Source organism: Euprymna scolopes, chromosome 45 (genome assembly GCF_053919585.1).
Source record: "Euprymna scolopes isolate OS-2025 chromosome 45, ASM5391958v1, whole genome shotgun sequence".
Classification (NCBI taxonomy): domain Eukaryota; kingdom Metazoa; phylum Mollusca; class Cephalopoda; order Sepiida; family Sepiolidae; genus Euprymna; species Euprymna scolopes.
This window is the reverse complement of record NC_136526.1, coordinates 14,131,244-14,149,921: the sequence shown is the minus strand read 5'-3', so window position 1 is coordinate 14,149,921 and position 18,678 is coordinate 14,131,244. Positions and strand designations below refer to the sequence as shown.

Genomic DNA, 18,678 nt, shown 5'->3' with positions numbered 1-18,678 from the left:
TCTTCTTCTTCTTCTTCTTCTTCTTCTTCTTCTTCTTCTTCTTCTAGTATTTCATTTACTTTGCTTTTCCTTTTTTACTTTCTTTCTTTCTTTCTTTTCTAAGGCACATGATTTGTCATTCAAAGATCTCCGCCTCATCTCACTCTTGTTGACCCTCTTTTTAAACTCTTTCTTGTATTGTAGTAATCAGTTATATCCTCCCTCTCTGTCTATTAATCAGTTATATCCCCCCTCTGTCTATTAATCAATTATATCCCCCCTTCTCTCTATTAATCAGTTATATCTCCCCCCTCTCTATTAATCAGTTATATCTCCCCCCCTCTCTTTCTCTCTATTTATAATATTATTCAACCTTGTTGATATTTCACAGAGGATTTCTTACACCCCTCTCTATTTTAACATTGATCCCTCCTGTGTCATTTATTGTATCAACTCACCCTGCTTCTCATTAATAAAATTATTGATTCTTCTCTACTTTTTCAGTGCGCTAATCGATCCATAATAATTCTAATATTAAAAAAAAAAGAAGCAGATTGGCACTATTTCAAAACATTTATTCGATTCTTATCCAGAATTCACCCTATATTTAAAATAATACAAAAAACAAACAAAGAAAAATCTGTATAATGGACGTACCCGTGACGAAACGAAAATGGTGTATTCACAAAAATCACGTAAATCAATCAAGTAGTTTTATTTTTATAAAGAAATTCATTTGTAAGAAAATAAATGGGAATTTGTTGGCATTACAATATAAATCTCGCAAGTTTGAATCATGTTGAGTTATCTCCCTTTGTTTGTTCGCAAATAAATACAAATACATAATATTTTTCATTGTCAAAAACTTGAAAAATACCTGTCTCAGAACGGGTAAAATTGATTTCCCAAACATAAGAGTTTTGCACCACTTTTATTTTATATACAGATAGAGGATTGCATCGGCAATGAGATACCTACTGGAGCAGTAGAGTGATTTAACCATTTTTTTCAGCGGCAACATATTTGATATATGTGTTCCATTTCAGATCAGGAATGAAAGTCAGTCCCAGAAGTTTGCCAAGACAAGGAACTTCCCCAAGACGAGAGCTATTCATATCAATTGAGATGTAATGGAGGTCAGAGTGATTATGCTGAAAAGAGAAAAGCTTGGTTTTTGATGCATTAAAATTAACCAACCACCATTTTCTCCATTGCATTGCATTCTCAACATGAGAAAAGAGAGAATCAGAAAGATCTTGGTCATTGCTTTGAAGTGTTACTGTAGATTGTGGTGTCGTCTGCATAAATGTTTACGAATGATTTAAGAATGTGATTTGGGAGATCATTGATGAAGATTAAGATGAGAGTTGGGCCCAGAATTGACTCTTGAGGGATTCCAGCATTAATACTATGAGATTTTGATTTCTGCCCAGCAATGACAATTCTGATGAGCCTATTAGAGATGATAGATTTAATAATTGAGAGGACATTTCCAGTTATTCCATAGTTAGTGATCTTGTGAAGCAGACCTTTATGCCATAAAAGTTGCCAATCTGATACTAAACTTCAGCCCCTGTCCCATCGACGAATGTTGCATCCCTCTGCCTTTTCTACAAGTACTTTAACGGTGAATGCTCTGACGAATTGCAAGCACTTGTGCCCCCTCGACGTAAATACCCCCGACAAACCCGACAAGCAGCTAAATCCCACCTCTTCACAGTAGAGATCCCTAGATGTAAGAGAGCCTTCTACTCCAGTAGTTTCTTCCCCAGGACAGCTAAACTTTGGAATTCCCTGTCGGGTCCCTGCTTCCTCAACTGTACTGATATGCAGAAGTTCAAGTGCAACGTGAACTGACATCTTGCTGCCCAACTCTCTATAGAGTACCCCTGATGCCCATGTCCCTGATAGTAGCCCCCTACAACAAAGTGACAATATGCCTTATTTGGGGTGAAAATGTAATAAAAAAACAAACTTCGATATGTCAAGAGCTATTGCTCTAGAAATGAAACTCCTGTGAAGAGATTCACTAATCCTGTGTGATATAACAGTTAGTACATCCGCTGTAGATCTAGCAGGATGGAAACCATATTACATGTCACTGAGCAGGTTATTTTTTGCTGAGGTGGTTGACCACTTCCCTATTTACCACAGATTCCAGCAACTTACTCATGATGCACAGGAGACTGATTGGTCTGTACTCGGTAAAAGATGACTGACCTCCGGAATCTTTAAATATGAGGAAGACTGATGAAGTTTTCCTGGGTGTTGGGAAGCATTTATCCTTAAGGCAACATTTAAACAGCTTTGTAAGTATGGGAGCTAGTTCCAGTTGGAGCTTTCTGAGTACTATGACTAGATTGCCGTTGGGGCCAGTTGCTTTACTGGAATCAAGGTTTTTATTCATTTAAGAGGACAGCTCAACAGGAATTTGTTCACGTTAGACTTGGAAACAGCTATGTTATAGTCAGCTGGGAAGTAGCTTCGCTGTATTGTGTTCCACAGAGAGACAATTCTTGGAACTAAACTTTGTTCATAGAATTTTCATTTAGGTAATAAGAGAAATTGTTAGCAATTGGTGTAGCTAGACAAGTGGATGTTTTACAAGGAGGTGGGGGGGGGATAGATAGAAGGCCAGTTTAGCAGCTGCCATGAAAATAATCCTTATGCCAATTTTGATCAAAATCTATTATTTTATTTTCATTCTAAAAAAAAGATGTCTTAAAAACGAAGTTACATCCAGGGAATCTTGCTTAATTGGGGCCTAATTGCTTCGTGTGGTATCTAGTGCCGGCTTCCTCCCAAGGAGGAAGTTTACAAGGAATAACAAATTCACAAATAGTCCCAAGCCGCATGTATATCCCGGTCATAGAAAGATGACACAGTGCCAAATGGTCACCCATCTAGTACTGACTAGGTTGATCAGAGTGGAATGATAAAATTGTCGGCCTAGAAAAGACTACATGATTCCATTTCCGTTTGATGAAAACCGGTCTTCTTTTGTTGTTGCAGATCATCTACTAGTTGGCCAGTTGTGTACAAATCCCAAGAGCGACAGAAGCCTTCTATAATGTCTGAAAGTGACACAATGTGTGATACTATGAAGGCAACCCATGAGCCACTAAATGCTGAGGGGGGGGGGAATAATAGGAAGGAAGTGTCATAACAAATGTACAATGAAATAGGAAGTAGCAAACAATGAATCTGTAGGTATTTTTAGATTGAGCCTTTTAGATTTGACAATGACAATAGAAGCCTACAGAACAGATTACAAGGGAAGGGCAGCTTTCGGGTGGCCAGGGGTGGGGGCGACTTCAGATACCGACGCAGAGAAGAGAGTTGACAACTAGATGCCGTTTGTGGCGGATGAGTTGGTTGTTTTTGTTTTACGGCATATCAATCCTTTTCAGGTTATTTAAATTAAAAAATATAAAACGGGTCTTAATAACAAATTCCTTAATTGCTTAGTTGACCAAACTAATAATAACCAAGTTAACAATCCTCACCCCATCAATATATTCTATTGCAACCAGCTACACCACAACTTTAAATCAGATGCAAAGGTACTAAAAAATATAATACATCGATATACATCCCCAGTCAATAATATGTAATACTTTGAAGATGACCCATGAGTCACTAAGTGCTAATGGGGGTGGGGGGATAATAGGAAGGAAGTGTCATACAAATGTACAATGAAATAGGAAGTAGCAAACAATGAATCTGTAGGCATTTTTAGATTTGACAATGACAATACAAGCCTACAGTACAGATTGCAAGGGCAGTTTTCGGGTGGCCGGTGTGAGAGGCGACTTCAGATACCGATGCAGAGAAGACAGTTAGTTGACAACTAGATGACGTTCGCAGCGGATGGGAGCTGATAGCAACAACAGTTAGACAGTTTTTAGAGTTGACTGCGAAACAGAGATAGACAAATTGCAATTGACAGACGAACGTAAGACACGCACACGCACACACACACACATGCTCACAAGTCCAACCGTCAAAATATGTGAAACATTGTTGTCTGTGTTTTTCCTGTTTGCTTTACTCTATTCTTTTACTTTGTGGACCCACGTGTGTTCCCATCGACTGTTGCCAGCGAGAAATGACGATCCAGCCATAAGAAGAATAGTTGAATGAAAAATCCATGACATCGGGAGTCAGCGATCTGTGGGCAGAAACATAATGTTCAACGAGCGAGATACAAAATGCACCACTGTACAACCCATGCTCTCTACTGATCCAAGTTATGCCAACAGGACCATTGCCAGCATCCTCAAAATGCATTGCTGGGTTGCCACAAATAATAGGGACGTGCCCAGGGTGATCAAAACAAAGTTTCCAGCCACAGTTATCGTCTTTGGTGCGATTTCAGTGAGGGCCACATCATGCCACCTCACATCTTCAAAGTCAGCTTGAAAGTCAACACCTAAGTGTACCTGGATGTCCTGAAGAGTGTGGTGATTCCCTAGTGCAATAAGGTGGCCACTGGCAGACCTTGGGTGTGGTAGCAGGACTTGTGCACTGGCCCACAAGTCCAAAGAAACCCAGGTTTGGCTTTAGAAGGAATGCTCCGACTTTGTATCTTTCTCTCACTGGCCCACTTTCTCCCCCCCCTCCTTGCCTCACCTAAACCTACTGGACTACTTTGTTTGCTCATACATCAAGAAAATTACCAACATGACCTCCCACAATACCAAAGCCAGCTTGATTGCTGCCATCCGCCGAGTATTCACAAAGCTCCTCCTGGTGCTTGTGGCAAAGGCATACTCTCAGTTCTGGACATGTAACGAGGCGGCGATTGAGGCTGAAGGCGGCTACATTGAATGGATGTCAGCTCTACTACATGATCAAGTTACCTGAATTGATTGATTGAGGCTGAAGGCGGCTGCATTGAATAGATGTCAGCTCTACTACATAATCAAATTACCTGCATTGATTGATTGAGGCTGAAGGCGGCTACATTGAATAGATGTCAGGTCTACTACATAATCAAGTTACCTGAATTGATTGATTGAGGCTGAAGGCGGCTACATTGAATAGATGTCAGCTCTACTACATAATCAAGTTATCTGAATTGATTGATTGAGGCTGAAGGCGGCTACATTGAATAGATGTCAGGTCTACTACATAATCAAGTTACCTGAATTGATTGATTGAGGCTGAAGGCGGCTACATTGAATAGATGTCAGGTCTACTACATAATCAAGTTACCTGAATTGATTGATTGAGGCTGAAGGCGGCTACATTGAATAGATGTCAGCTCTACTACATAATCAAGTTATCTGAATTGATTGATTGAGGCTGAAGGCGGCTACATTGAATAGATGTCAGCTCTACTACATAATCAAGTTACCTGAATTGATTTTTTCAATAAAAGTTTTAAAATAAAGCTGTAGTGTTGTTTTCTTTAGGACGACAACTTTATTGTTCCACCCTGTATTTAAGTTTTTAAATGAGAGGTTTTATTCATATTCTGACTCTTAAAATCACAATGAAATTTTGGAAATGCTTTTAATTATTATTTATTGCATGTGGTTAAACGATTAAGTGTTAACTATTCTCCACTTGCTCTGATGGTTTGTTAACTATGCTGCACTTCCAACTAACAATTTCCAGAGTTAAATTTGACACACTGCAGCCAGAAACTTGCTACGCTAACACTCAACGTTCTACTGTCAAAACTCAACGCCAAAATTCGACAACCTGTTGTAAAAACTCTCAACTTCAAAACTCAGCTGACTACTGTCAAAAATGCTACCCCAGCATTCAAATCCAAATCCAAAAAGTCTCTGAAAAATCAGGCTTTTTATTCAAACCGGAAGCATCTCATTTGCATATGAGGTGACAAGATCGTATAGAGAAGCAGACATATTTTTTCTTTTCTTCATTTTTTTTTTTTTTGTGTCTGCACCTGACCCTACAGGAAGCACAAAAACAGGTTTGTACCAATTTTTAAGGCATTTAATAATAATTAGTGTCCTTCAATTGCAGGCATGTCCATTTTCTTCCTAAGATTCTTATGATAGCTCTGCTCTTCATGAGAGATCGACTCTAAAACTTCTTGGTTTTTCTTTCTCAACAAATCTGTCTTGGAGTTCATATATTAAATCCATTGCTGTTTCTTGTATAATCGGTTCTCACTATCACTGTAAACACTTTCCCACATTTAAGAATATTCCCTATCTTTACAAATCTGTTATCAGATGACGTATGGAGTACTGTTGTTATATTTAGGCTGGTGAATCATTTATCACATTTGAAAGTTCATGATAACGCACAGAAATGAATTTACAATTTGATTGCCCCCCCCCCCCACCTTTTCTTCTTTGCTGCAACGTCTCTCTCATAGACGTGATGTTGCTAGTCTCAGTCTTTTCTATAAATACTATGATAGCTTGTTTTCTTCAGAATTGTCTGATCTATTCACTGCTTCTTTTGTTCCAGCTCGTTTGACTCGCTGGTCTAGTGGTCTTCATCAAATTGCTGTTTGAATTGAAATAAAGCTTTCTATTCCAGTAGCTTCTTTCCAATTGATGGTTCTGTTCTCGATGAGAAATCGACACTAAAACTTCTTGGTCTTTCTTTCTCATCAAATCTTTCTTGGAGTTCATATATTAAATCCATTGCTGTTTTTGATTCTTGTAAAATCGGTTCTCACTATCATTCTAAACATTTTCTCACACTTGAGGCTATTCTCTATCTCTACAAATCCACTAGTGAACCATGTATGGAGTATTGTTGTTATATTTGGGCGTATGAATGTGTGTCCCATTTGAAGGTTCTTGATAAACTGCAGAAACATATTTTTTATTTGATTGGCCCCCACGCTTTCTTCTTCACTGCAACCTCTTTCTCACAAAAGTGATGTTGCTAGTCTCAGTATTTTTTGCAAATATTATTATGATATTTAATACCTCATTGAAATACAGCTTCCTATTCGAGTAGCTTCTTTCCAAGTACTGCAAGGTTGTGGAACTTTCTTCCTGCTCATTGTTTTCCTTCTACCTACAGCTTTGGTCTTTTAAAGACTAAGGTCAATAAGCATCTCCTATCTTTGTAATAATCAGCTTTCGTTCTTGTTAGCTCCTTACATCAAGTGGCTTCATACCTTGTCTCAAGCGATTTCCATAAAAAAAAACAAACATTTACTGTTACAATTTCACAAAAACCATACGTATCTGAATTTTAGTGATGGGCTCCTCACTCTGTTTTTACAGGAATTGAACTAAAATAAACTAAATACAACCCACATTATGACCCCTTACACCTTGCACCTGTGTTCCAAAATTCATAATGATCGATTAAGTAGTATAGGAGTGAATCCTGCGCATACACTATATGTATGCGTGATGATGCTCGTCCATCACTTGCGAAGATGATCGTGATCAATTGTTCTGTGGGTTCGAAGATGGCTTGTTAGACTGATTCGAACTCTGAAGTATTTCCAACATGTTGGACACCTGTGGGATAATTGCTCTGTCTGTACTATTTTTTTATTTTTATTTATTTATTTTTTTTTATTACATTTTCACCCCAAACAAGGCACATTGCCAATTTGGTGTAGGGGGCTACTATCAGGGGCAGCAACTACTGGGGCACTATGTTGGGATTTGGGCAGCAAGATGTCGGTTCACGTTACACTTGAACTTCTGCATGTCAGTACAGTTAGGGAAGCAGGGATCTGGAATGGAATTCTAGAGTCTAGCGGTTCTGGGGAAGAAACTACTGGAGTAGAAAGATCTTTTACATCTAGGGATCTCTACTAATATCACGTTTTGTCTTGCGCTCTTCATTGCATGCAGATTCAGCAATCATAGCCTCTTTGTGAGTTGCGGTACGCCAAGAACATCTGTCTAGAGTTAGTTTTTCCCATAAGTTAGAATACAAACTGAACTGTTTGAGAGAGACCTTCAGATTGTTCTTGCACCGTTTCTGCTGTCTTCCTCTGGGTCTTTTTCCTTTGGACAGTTCACTGTAAAGGAGTTGTGTTGGGAACCTTGAATCAGGCAATGCGGCTGCGGCATATATGACCTGCCCAACGAAACTGGCATTCAGTAACATGATGTGTATTGACAGAAGGTTTGACAGGGCTAGAAATGTATATGACACATATAAATATGTACACATATCTAACTTAATATAAGTAGAGAGGCAACAGTCTCCATTTTAAATTATGAAACAACAGTCAGCGTAGTGTGAACCACCTAAAAAGTCAATATGGACCACTGGTTCTTAATGGGCCAAACAAGTAATGCCTTCTCTTTCTTTCTTTTCTGCCCACTCACTCTTTTTATGTATAAACCTTTCTTCTCCCCTCCTCTCTCTATAAATTTTGTTAATTTTAAGTTATCTCCCCTTTATTTACCCCCCCCCTTGTTTTACCGTCAGCCAAAAGTTTCCGTTTGCTCCTCCTACCTCGTCTGTTGTTAAGCTCTCATCCCGCTACCAACTGCAGATACTAATTCTTTCTCTCTCTATTGTATAATGAGACCAGGACCCCCCTCCCTTAAAGTTTATACTCTTGCCTCTCCCCGGAAAACGAGCGTCGATAACTCGTCCTGGCTTCGCCTGTTTGTCACAAGACCGACGGCGACCAAATCCAGGCATGGCCTCTATTTATGGATTATTTTGACGAAAGAAAGGTGAAAAGGAACCGTTTTTTACATAAAATCTAGTAAGTTAATCCTTAAGATCTTTTATTTGATATTTCATCTCTCTTTTTCCTTTATGGATGTGAACATTGGTTGTTTTTATAGTTATGTAATTTAGGTTCTTTTGCTAAAGGGTGGACGAAAATGTTTGCCAAAAACAAACCAAAAAACTTCATACATACATGAAAATAAAGTTTGACCAACTTCGTTATTTTTTATATTTTGATAATAAAGATATATAATTTTTTTATTTCCTGTTTTAACTTAAACTGATAATCGTAATTTGTTAAATAATTACTTTTTGTTTCAACCATAGATTTTGTCATGATATGCTTTTATCGTCAAAAGGCAAACTTTTAACCTTAAACAACAACAGTGTTCGATTCTTAATATTTCATTTTAATCGAATTTATTTTATTATTTTTTTATCATCTACATTATTTTTTATATTGCACATTATATCTTAAAATTTTATACGGACCGTGCTATATATTTAGATATGATTTTCGAGTTAAATTAAGCCTTTACAGTATTTTTATCATTGTTAGGTGAAAGTACAGAATAAGGTGCTTATACTAATGCACTTACTGATCCGCGCTATTTTTTTTTAAATCGTATTTCCAAGTTTAATTAACGTTTTATGATTTTGGTATTTTTTTTTTAGATTAGGTCCACCTCCACAATTTTCTTTTAAATGACAACTTTTATAGGTTTTCGACTATGCTGACTACGAAAATTGCATTGAGATTTTGCAGAAATAATTAGTTATCGAGATATAAAAAGTTGTATTATGCATTGTATTTTTTGGCAGCCATCTTTTTCATGCGCGTGCAATGTCAGTCATAGATGAGTAGATTTGTTTATGGCGCGCGCGCACGCGCGTAAAAAATGGCCACCAAAGAATACAATGCATAATACAACTTTTTATATCTCGATAACTAATTATTTCTGCAAAATTTCAATGCGATTTTCGTATTCAGCATAGTCTAAAACCTTTAAAAGTCATCATTTAAAAGAAAATTGTTGAGGTGGATCTAATCTGAAAATTTACCTGTTTTTTTTTTTATTCAGTTGTAAGGTTAAAGTACAGTAATCAGTATAGGTACAAAACACCTTCCCCTCCTCATGTTAAGAATGGCTTCTGAAATAATAACGTTATTATTTCAGCACGGGTCAATAAGTGCATGGAGTACCCACTTTTGTGTACACCGCTATTCTTTTGAAAATAGTATTTTCAAGTTAAATTCAAGTACTGTTAGTGTTACGATATGTTATTTTATGAAATTGTTAAGTGAAAGTAGAAAATAGTTAGAAAACACCCTCCCCATGTTAAAAATGGCTTTCTAAATATTAACGTTATTAATTTCAGCACGGTAACAAAAGTGCATAAGTACGCAGAATAGTTTTTTTTTTTTTTTTTTAATTATTCAGATTTATAAAATGTTGCAATTTTTATAGATCTACATTTATTTTGTTTATTTTTTCGTAACTTGAAATATGGGAGGGAGGGGTGTTAGAACACACGAAAAATATTTCTCCTCACATATTTAACGAAAATTGCTTTTAAAATATAAGTTAGATTAAAAAAAAATGTATCGAAAATTTGATGAAACTCTAACTATTAGTTGAGTTTTCGCTAGATTGTTTTAAACACAGGTGTGTTTACGCCTTCAACATGATCACTACAAAGGAAAGTTGTGTAAAGGTGTCGATAATGTAAACACGATCTTGGCCTCGCATTTTCATTATTTTCATATACTGTAAAAAAAAAAAAAAAAAAAAAAAAACTTAAAAAATATTAGCGGTAAAACTTGCGGAGAATTTTTTTTTTTTACGATTGTTGTAAAAATGGAAGGGACATTTTAAATTTCAATTTCGTTTCGTTTTAATCTTTTTTTGGTGCTAATAATGCACTTACTGATGCGCGCTATTTTTTTTTTTTAAATCGTATTTCCAACTTTAATTAAAGTTTTATGATTTTTTTTTATTATTATTCAATTGTAAGGTTAAAGTACAGAATAGGTACAAAACACCCTCCCCATGTTAAGAATGGCTTTTTAAATAATAACGTTATTATTTCAGCAGTTCAGCAATCAGCATCAGCACATATCAATAAGTGCACTCTGCATTAGTACCTTCTTTTTCAATCTCGTAGACGTCCGCCTTTATTTGTTATATAATTATTTTTTGACAACTTTTTCGTACCTCTGTGCTGTGGATTGTAAAACAAACCTACTTCCTCTCCCATGTTAAGAATGGGTTTCTGTACAATAACGGTATTATTTCAGTACGGTCCGGTCCGTATTCTACATGAGTACCTGGATTTTTTTTTTCTTTTTTTTTTTTTTTTTATAGATGAGGATTGATAATTTTTTGTCGTTGTTACTATTCTCAGTTATGTTATTTTTCGGCCGACGCAATATCGGGCCCTCCCTCTCTCTTTTTATATACTAGAACTTGTTGTTTAATTCACGGGGAGACGAGGGTAGATTTTCTGATACCGTGTTAATTATTATGTTTAGTTATCATCGCCAGAAGTTAGGGTCGAACCTTCAATCCTCAGAAGACTCTCATAGCTGAAGCATTTGGCTATGGGTCCATATGTATGGACAAGTTCCCGAGTTCGATGTCAAGATTTCCGAAATCGAATCGAAGTTACGTTTCTGAATTTTTGAGATGAGAATTGGTTATTCGTAATATTTGGATTCATCGGACTACTGTTCTCGGCGAACCTGAACAAGAATACCCCCCCCCCGCCCAATTTTTTAGTATGTAGTATAGTTTTCGAGATTGTGGGTGTTCATTCCGAAAGTCATTCTTAACATGGGGAGGTTGGAAGTGTTTATACTAAGCTGGGCGAGGTCGTAAAAAAATACCAACTACAGAATACCAGTTAAAATTATAAGGGAAGGTAATTCTCGTTCAGGTTCGCCCTATTCTTATCTTGAGTGTCATTTTCACAGCATTTCGGTCGATGTAACCTCCAACCTTTTTTCAGGTGTATCTTGTCGAACGTGAGAATGTTTCTGTTGAACTAGGGGGATTTGGACGAAATTTCGAATGGGACCTTTTATTTACTTCATGAGGGAAGCATGCTCTCGTTCCGTCAGCCATGACTGGATAGTGGTCCGAAGTAATTCGCAATTGTATTTTTTGGTCGCCCACACTGAGAATTGAACCTTCAACCTATCACTTATAGTTGATTTTTTTTCTAAGTACATTAACCACTGCACCATGGGTCGTTCGAAATTCCGCCCAAATTCTTGAGTTAGACACGATACACCTGAAGAAGGTTGGAGGTTATAATGACCGAAACATTGTGAATGTGACGCTTAAAATAAGAACAGTAGTTTGATGAATCTAAATAATTCGAATAGGTTCTCAAGTTTAAAAACATACACCTGAAGAAGATTGGAGGATGTTTGTACAGTTTTGTGCTATTGTTTTCTGGGTGCTTGTTGAGATGGAGTCGACATATCGATTTTTGGTGCTTTATACTATTGGGATGAAATTTTGAAATGGCTATGAAATAGAGGAGCAAAACGAAAGTAACAGTATTACGAGGGGCGTTCCAACAGTAATGCCTCCTATTTTTTATGCCAGCTTGAATGGATCAGAGGGGATTGCAAATTGCGTTGTTATGATGACTGAACATATGCATTCATTACCTAAAAGTTTCGTCTCTTTTTTGCAGTTATTGATGATGTAAGACTCTTAAGAAAGCAACTCCTGTCATGGATGTGGGTCAGAAGCAGAGATGTGTCATTCCTGGCACAAGTGCATCGAGAACTATGGTAACTGTGTAGAATACTAAGCTACTCTCCTTTAATAATTACAAGATGCCTCTCCAACCACCGATATCCATAACAAGATAACACCTAACCTGAGAATTCTTCCTTCAAACTCTTCGGCTTGACATTCACAGGTAATCTGAACTAGAACAAATACATAAAGGATATTGCGAAAGCTGCTGCAAAGAAAGTGGGTTCCCTCTATCTTGCTAGACGATTACTCACACCTGAGAGTATCCTGTACCTCTACAAAGCTACCATTCGCTCATACATGGAGTATTGTTGCCACATCTTGGCTGGTGCATCTACCACTAGTCTCTCCCTCTTGGATAGGGTCTAAAAGAGTGTTTAAGTTCCACTTTATCAACTAAACTCCAACCCTTATCGGTCCTGGATATGACCTAAAACTATATCCGATGGTGAGGCCCCACCTTGCGAGCCTTGGGGAGTGTGGAGCCACCCTTTAATTGCCATTGCTCCCAGGTCCACTCTGACCCGGAGTGGTAGCTAGATAGGTATCTTCCTTTATTCATAACACATCAAAGGATGATCTATGCATCCTGAAACACAAAGAGAACAAATAGAGTGTTAGAAGTGCAGCACTACTAGACATATCTAGTGCGTATCTATCTATCTTCCTTCCCCCCACAAGTTTTTGGGGTAACCACAAAACTTAATTGAATAAATACAACAAAAGTCTCCAACTGAAACACCAACCAAGTCTGTGGTTAACACACAACATCGGACTAGAGTGGTCATTGGGGTAGACTGCCCTCACACTCACAGCATTATTCTGGCTGGTCCGAGTCTAACCATATCACGATCACTTGTCACAACGCGGCTTTCGCCGTGTGGAATGTTCCATTTCACTGCGTCCCGCCGTGTTATGTGGTAGTAGACGTGCCAGGGCACGAGGCAGCTTCTTCTCAGGCGTTCCGTGGGGAGTAAGAACCGGAGCTGGCTCCACGCCAGCACAGGGTAGAGGGATGCTGTCATGCTCAGACAGGTTGTGGGATGCTGGCTGCGTCTGTGATGGCTGTTGCATGGGTTCCATGGGTGTTGGGGGTGGAGGCTCCGAAGATGGGCCTGTGGTGTCAGGGTGCTGATTGGAAGGTGATGGAGATGTGGTGACAATTGGCCAAGGTTCCAAAGACTTGGTGGGCAGGCCCTGACCTTGGGCAGGGGCATTATGGGGCTGTACCTGTAGAGGTGTCTGCCTCTGCAGAAATGGTATGAATTTTCGTAAATTCTGTCTATTGCGTAGGGTCACGCGACCGGATCCATCCACCCGGACCACATACTGGTGGAACTGCCGTACTTCCACAACAACTCCTGTTCGCTCCCAGCGCTTTGGGTGGTTGCCTACAAGATTCTGTAGGTACACATGGTCCCAAACACGTAGAGGTGGTAGGAGTCTGGTGTGAGCATCCCACTTTTCATGTTCTCTGGAGTGCCTGTGAACTAGGGCCCTTTCACGGAATGTCATGGTTTCTTGCCATGTGTTGTGTGGACAATACCTCCCAAGTGGGATTGGGATAGCGTCTCTGATTGGTCGGCCAAAAAGTACTAGTGCAGGTGAGGCTTTGGTCTCAGGGTCAATGGAATTCCTGTATGTAATCATTGCTCTCTGGAATCTGTCAGTGTCCAGAGAACCACCAGACCCAGTGTTGTTCATTAACATGTGCTTGACGGTTTTCACTGCAATTTCCGCCCTATTGTTTGCATGGGGGTTGGCAACACTGGAAACCCTGTGGTTCACCCCCCATGCAGCTAAGAAAGCCCGTGTCTCGCCACCGTAAATTGGGGGCCCCCATCAGATGTGATTTCTTCTGGGATACCAAAAGTGACAAATATTTCCCGCAGACGTTTGATCAGTCCTGCTGCTCCGGATTGTGACTTATAAGCAATTGGCCACTTGGAATATCTGTCCACCACAACCACATAGTCCATGTTGAGATAGTGGAAGTAGTCGCAGGCGATGCGCTGGAAGGGATAATCTGGGGGAATTATATCAGCAGGCGGCTGCAGAGGGTTGGATTTAGCTACCAAATTACAATGACCACATCTGTCGCAGACCAGTCCAATGTCTATGGATATACTGGGCCAAAATACAGAGTCAGCAGCACGGGCCGTCATGACGCCTATTCCTTGATGGGCAGCATGAAGGGCATTCAGGATGTTCTGACGCTGTGATGCAGGTATAACAATCCGCTCTCCCATCAATATGACACCATCAACACTGTATAGGCTGTCACTGTATCTAAAATATGGGCGCAGTTCCAGGGTCAAATCCCGGGAATTGTCTGGGAAGCCTTCCTGAATTGCGTTCATGAGCTGTTGTAACGTAGAATCAGAGGATGTGGCTTCACGAACCATATCCCATGTAACTACATCAGTGACTGAGTTCAGAGCAGCACAAGCGCTGAATGACATGCTCGCCTCATCAGCCAGTTCCTCAATGTCAGCCAGGAGACAATCTGGGGTGACCTCTGGTGGCTCACTTGGTAGTTGCAGCTGTTTTGCTGCTGAAGTCGAGTAACGGGTTGCTGCATCAGCTCCCTTGTTCTTATGACCTGGGATGTGAATGAGTGTGAACTGGTATGGCAGGATCTTCTCCTTTAGGTTTAGCAAGCGGCGGTTTGCAATGTCGGTGAGAGGTTGGTCGTTTAAGACTCTTATCAATGGTTTGTGGTCTGTTATCACAATAAGGTCCTCACACCCAAGGATGTAGTAACGAGTCTGATGCAATGCTTCCCCTTCGATTGGAGCATACCTACTCTCTGCTGGGGACGTGAAGCGACTACCGATGAGGCACAGCTTCCATCCATGTGGGCAGCAAGTAGGCAGCTTGACCAGGCACTCACAGTACTTCTACTTCAACAAGAAGCCAATACCATTCACAGACCAGTCCGTAGAGAGGCAGGTTGGACGGGCAAGATCGAAAAGGCGTACTCCATCCTTCATTTCATTGATAATGGCTTCCTTAGACAGTTTGAATGTCGAATCGAGTTCGTCAGTCCAGATAAATCTGTTGGAGGGCTTGAGTAGGTGACGAAAGGCTTTCATCTGGCTGGCCATGGAAAAGGCATATGCTCCCTGATTCACCAAGCCAAACCATGCCCTGGCGCTTGAGATGTCCGTTGGCGTAGGGAAACTCCGGATAGAATCTATGAACTTGGAGGATGGGCAGATTTTGGTGGGTGTAATCGTGAGCCCACCCCAGTCTACTGTCTCCTGAGCGAACTGAAGCTTCTTGGGGTTCAAGGTGACCTCGTTGCGGTACAGAAGGTCACACCATCTACACAGTTGGAAGAAGGACTCTCTTATGGAGATCGCCCATTTTAGCGTGTCATCCACAATCTTCACCTTGTCTGGGAAGTCAGCAGTGATGGCATCGAATCGCTGATTGTATCCATCACCGCTAGCCAAGAATCCTTGAGGGGCGACTCTGTATCTGTAACGTCCCCAAGGTGTTATGAAAGTGGTCAGATGACGATCATCTGGGTGGATTGACACAGAGTGGTATCCATTCCATGCGTCTGTCACAGTTTTTAGGGCATGTTGTCGGACCTGCTCGGCAAGATGGAACGGGCTCTGAACATGGTGTGTTTGCCTAACGGAATGTCAATTTGAGTGCTGCAGGTCCATTGTGCATCGAGGGGACCTATCCGCCTTGGCTGCCACCACTATTCGTGAGCACCATGTCACAGGAGTGTTTGGGCCAACATTCTCAAGCATACCCAGGCGCACGTCTCATTCCAAATCATGAAGCACCTGTTCTTGCCAATGAAGAGGCACAATCGCAGGCTTGTGCACAGCATGGGGGCGGGCCTCTGGGTCAACATAGTCGCAATGGCTCCTCCGGCATCATACGCATAGGACGATGTTCACAAGTGTTGAATGTGGATGAACCGTAGTAGTCCAGCACCCATTGTTTGAGGGCTGGCACACTCTCAGGTCTGTCATCCAGCCCTGGAGGTAGGTCGGTAGGCAACGGTGGGGCTCTTCCGGCCGCATTGGGCATGAACATGTCGGTTCATCATCTACTCCAGCCACGGCGACGTGTGGCTGCCAGGTTGGGATTGAAGAAAAATTAGCCGGAAGAGCATCCAAGGCCGCAAGAGCTTCCCTGCACATAAAAGCCCTGTCAATTTTGCTTGAGTGGTATGTAAGCTGCTTGGTGCATCTGTCCGATCCTGACATGTCAGTGGTAGAGATTTTGACCACTATACCACCAAGGACACCTAAATCTTCTCTTATAGCTCCTCTCATGGTAAGCCGCACAGGTATGATATCGGAGTCTGAAAAGCCCATATCATATGCATGTTGAATGGGCATAATGCAGCTTTAACAACCTGAGTCTGCGATCATGGAGATGGATGTAGGGAGGAGTCTCTCACCGTTAGTGATGGGGTGGTCGTCAGGGCATGGGGTTAATGTGACAGTCATCATAGGGTGGGGCTCTGAAGCACGTGCCACCACTCACCATCAAATATGTGATGTACAAGGGGAGGATTTCATCCATTAAAAGTTCTGGATGTGCGACAGTCCTCGGTCCCACACAACTGATCGAAAACAGACTTGGTATATATGTCCTCCGGGTCATCTGACAGATGATGTACCCCAGATGTCCTTCCTGGAGGGGGCTTGGATGAGCGGTTGGTGGGCTGCTGGCCACGACAAAAATGTGAGGACTTATCACGATGTCCCCACGCACCACATGAGGTGCACTTGCTACAAGCGGAACTGTAGTGCCCCCTGACAGAACATTTGGTACAGGTGAATGTCCAGGCTGGGCATAGCTGTGACCTAGTGTCTCTATCATTTTTTGCTCCATGCGCTGGTCCACGACATGCCCAGCAGGGTGGTCTGCCAGGGGATTTCTTGAGTGTGGGCTTGGTGGAGTGCCCTATAACCCCAGCCTGGGTGCCAACCGCTGAGTGGCCTTTCCCTGCTATTTCTGAGCAATAAAGTTGAGTCTCATCAAGTGTTCGGTCTGTCTTGCTATCACCGAGAAGGTCCGCCATGATGTCCGGGTCTGCGATTCCACGAATCAGATTGTCCTTGATTATCTCATCACTATAGTCGAATGTGTGATCACAACCAGCAACCTTGCACCTTGCTGTATACTGGCACAAGACTGCCTGACCACGGAGGCTGGCCAAGTGTGTCCTTATGTCAGTGTGTCAAGTGTGTCATATTGCTCAGCTTGATCCTGTGTACCAGGATGCTATCCTCTTTTACTGCCAGGCGTTTGATGGCTGTCAACAGTTGTGCTTCGGTCATTGAGGCTACATCGTCATGGATGTCATGCATTATAAATGTGCATAGATCATCTTTACAACAGTTGAATATGGCTATGGGGAGCGTGGTGTGTGTGATGGCCATGCCCACTTTATACATGTTCCACTGGCGTGTGAATGAGGACCATTGGTCGGGGTTGCAACCCAGACCAATCCTAGGTAGGTCCAGTTTCAGTTTCTGCTGTAATGCTGGCGCTGGTGCATGGGCGACTGCGTGTGCATTGTCTGCATGGATTTTCAAAGCAGTGGTGAGTGCAGCGGCGAACTCCTCCGATAAGTCTTGGGATTCCCAAAGGCAGTCCTGAACTGGACAAATGAGCTTCACCATAATCAACCGTTGATGGATGCACGGGTCATAGATGTTAACACTAGTCGAAACGTCACTCCTTCTCCTGACGGCAGCAACGATGATGCATAGATCATAGATAGGTATCTTCCTTTATTCATAACACATCAAAGGATGATCTATGAATCCTGAAACACAAACAGAGCAAATACAGTGTTAGAAGTGCAGCACTACTAGACATATCTAGTGCGTATCTATCTAGTATCACCTGTTAGGATCCCAACTATAGGTTAAATAGAATCTGACTTAAAAATAAAATATACTCCATTAAAAATCGTTCCTCAAAATAACTAGATTCGGCATTAAATAACCTGAAAAAGGTTGATATGCCGTAAAACAAAAAGAACCAACCAACCAACCACTATCCCATCACCACAATGTTGCATTCATGTGCCTGTTTTACAAGTATTTTAATGGAATGTTCTCTGATGAACTCATTGCACTGGTGCTCCCTTGACATACATATCCCTGACAAACCCATTTAGCAACAAAATCACTCTCGTTCACAGTTGAGGTCCCTAAATGTCAGGAAGTTTTCCTTGAACAGCTAGACTTTGGAATTCCTTTCTGCTACATGCGATATGCCTTGTTAGGGGTGAATC

At 41.0% G+C, this 18,678-nt stretch overlaps 1 protein-coding gene across 19 annotated transcripts in view; it reads left to right on the top strand.

Annotated features, from left to right (window-relative positions):
- The first annotated feature begins 8,499 nt into the window (after positions 1-8,499).
- Positions 8,500-18,678, top strand: part of LOC145269265 (kinesin-like protein unc-104) — a 649,720-nt gene continuing 639,541 nt past the window's right edge. For 6 of the 19 annotated variants that reach the window (XM_080124931.1, XM_080124926.1, XM_080124935.1 and 3 more), the window contains exon 1: positions 8,501-8,659. The gene's annotated coding sequence lies outside the window, so the exon portion shown is untranslated. Of the gene's footprint in view, positions 8,660-18,678 lie in introns of all 19 variants that reach the window. The other 13 variants (XM_080124929.1, XM_080124925.1, XM_080124901.1 and 10 more) reach the window with 3 other exon arrangements.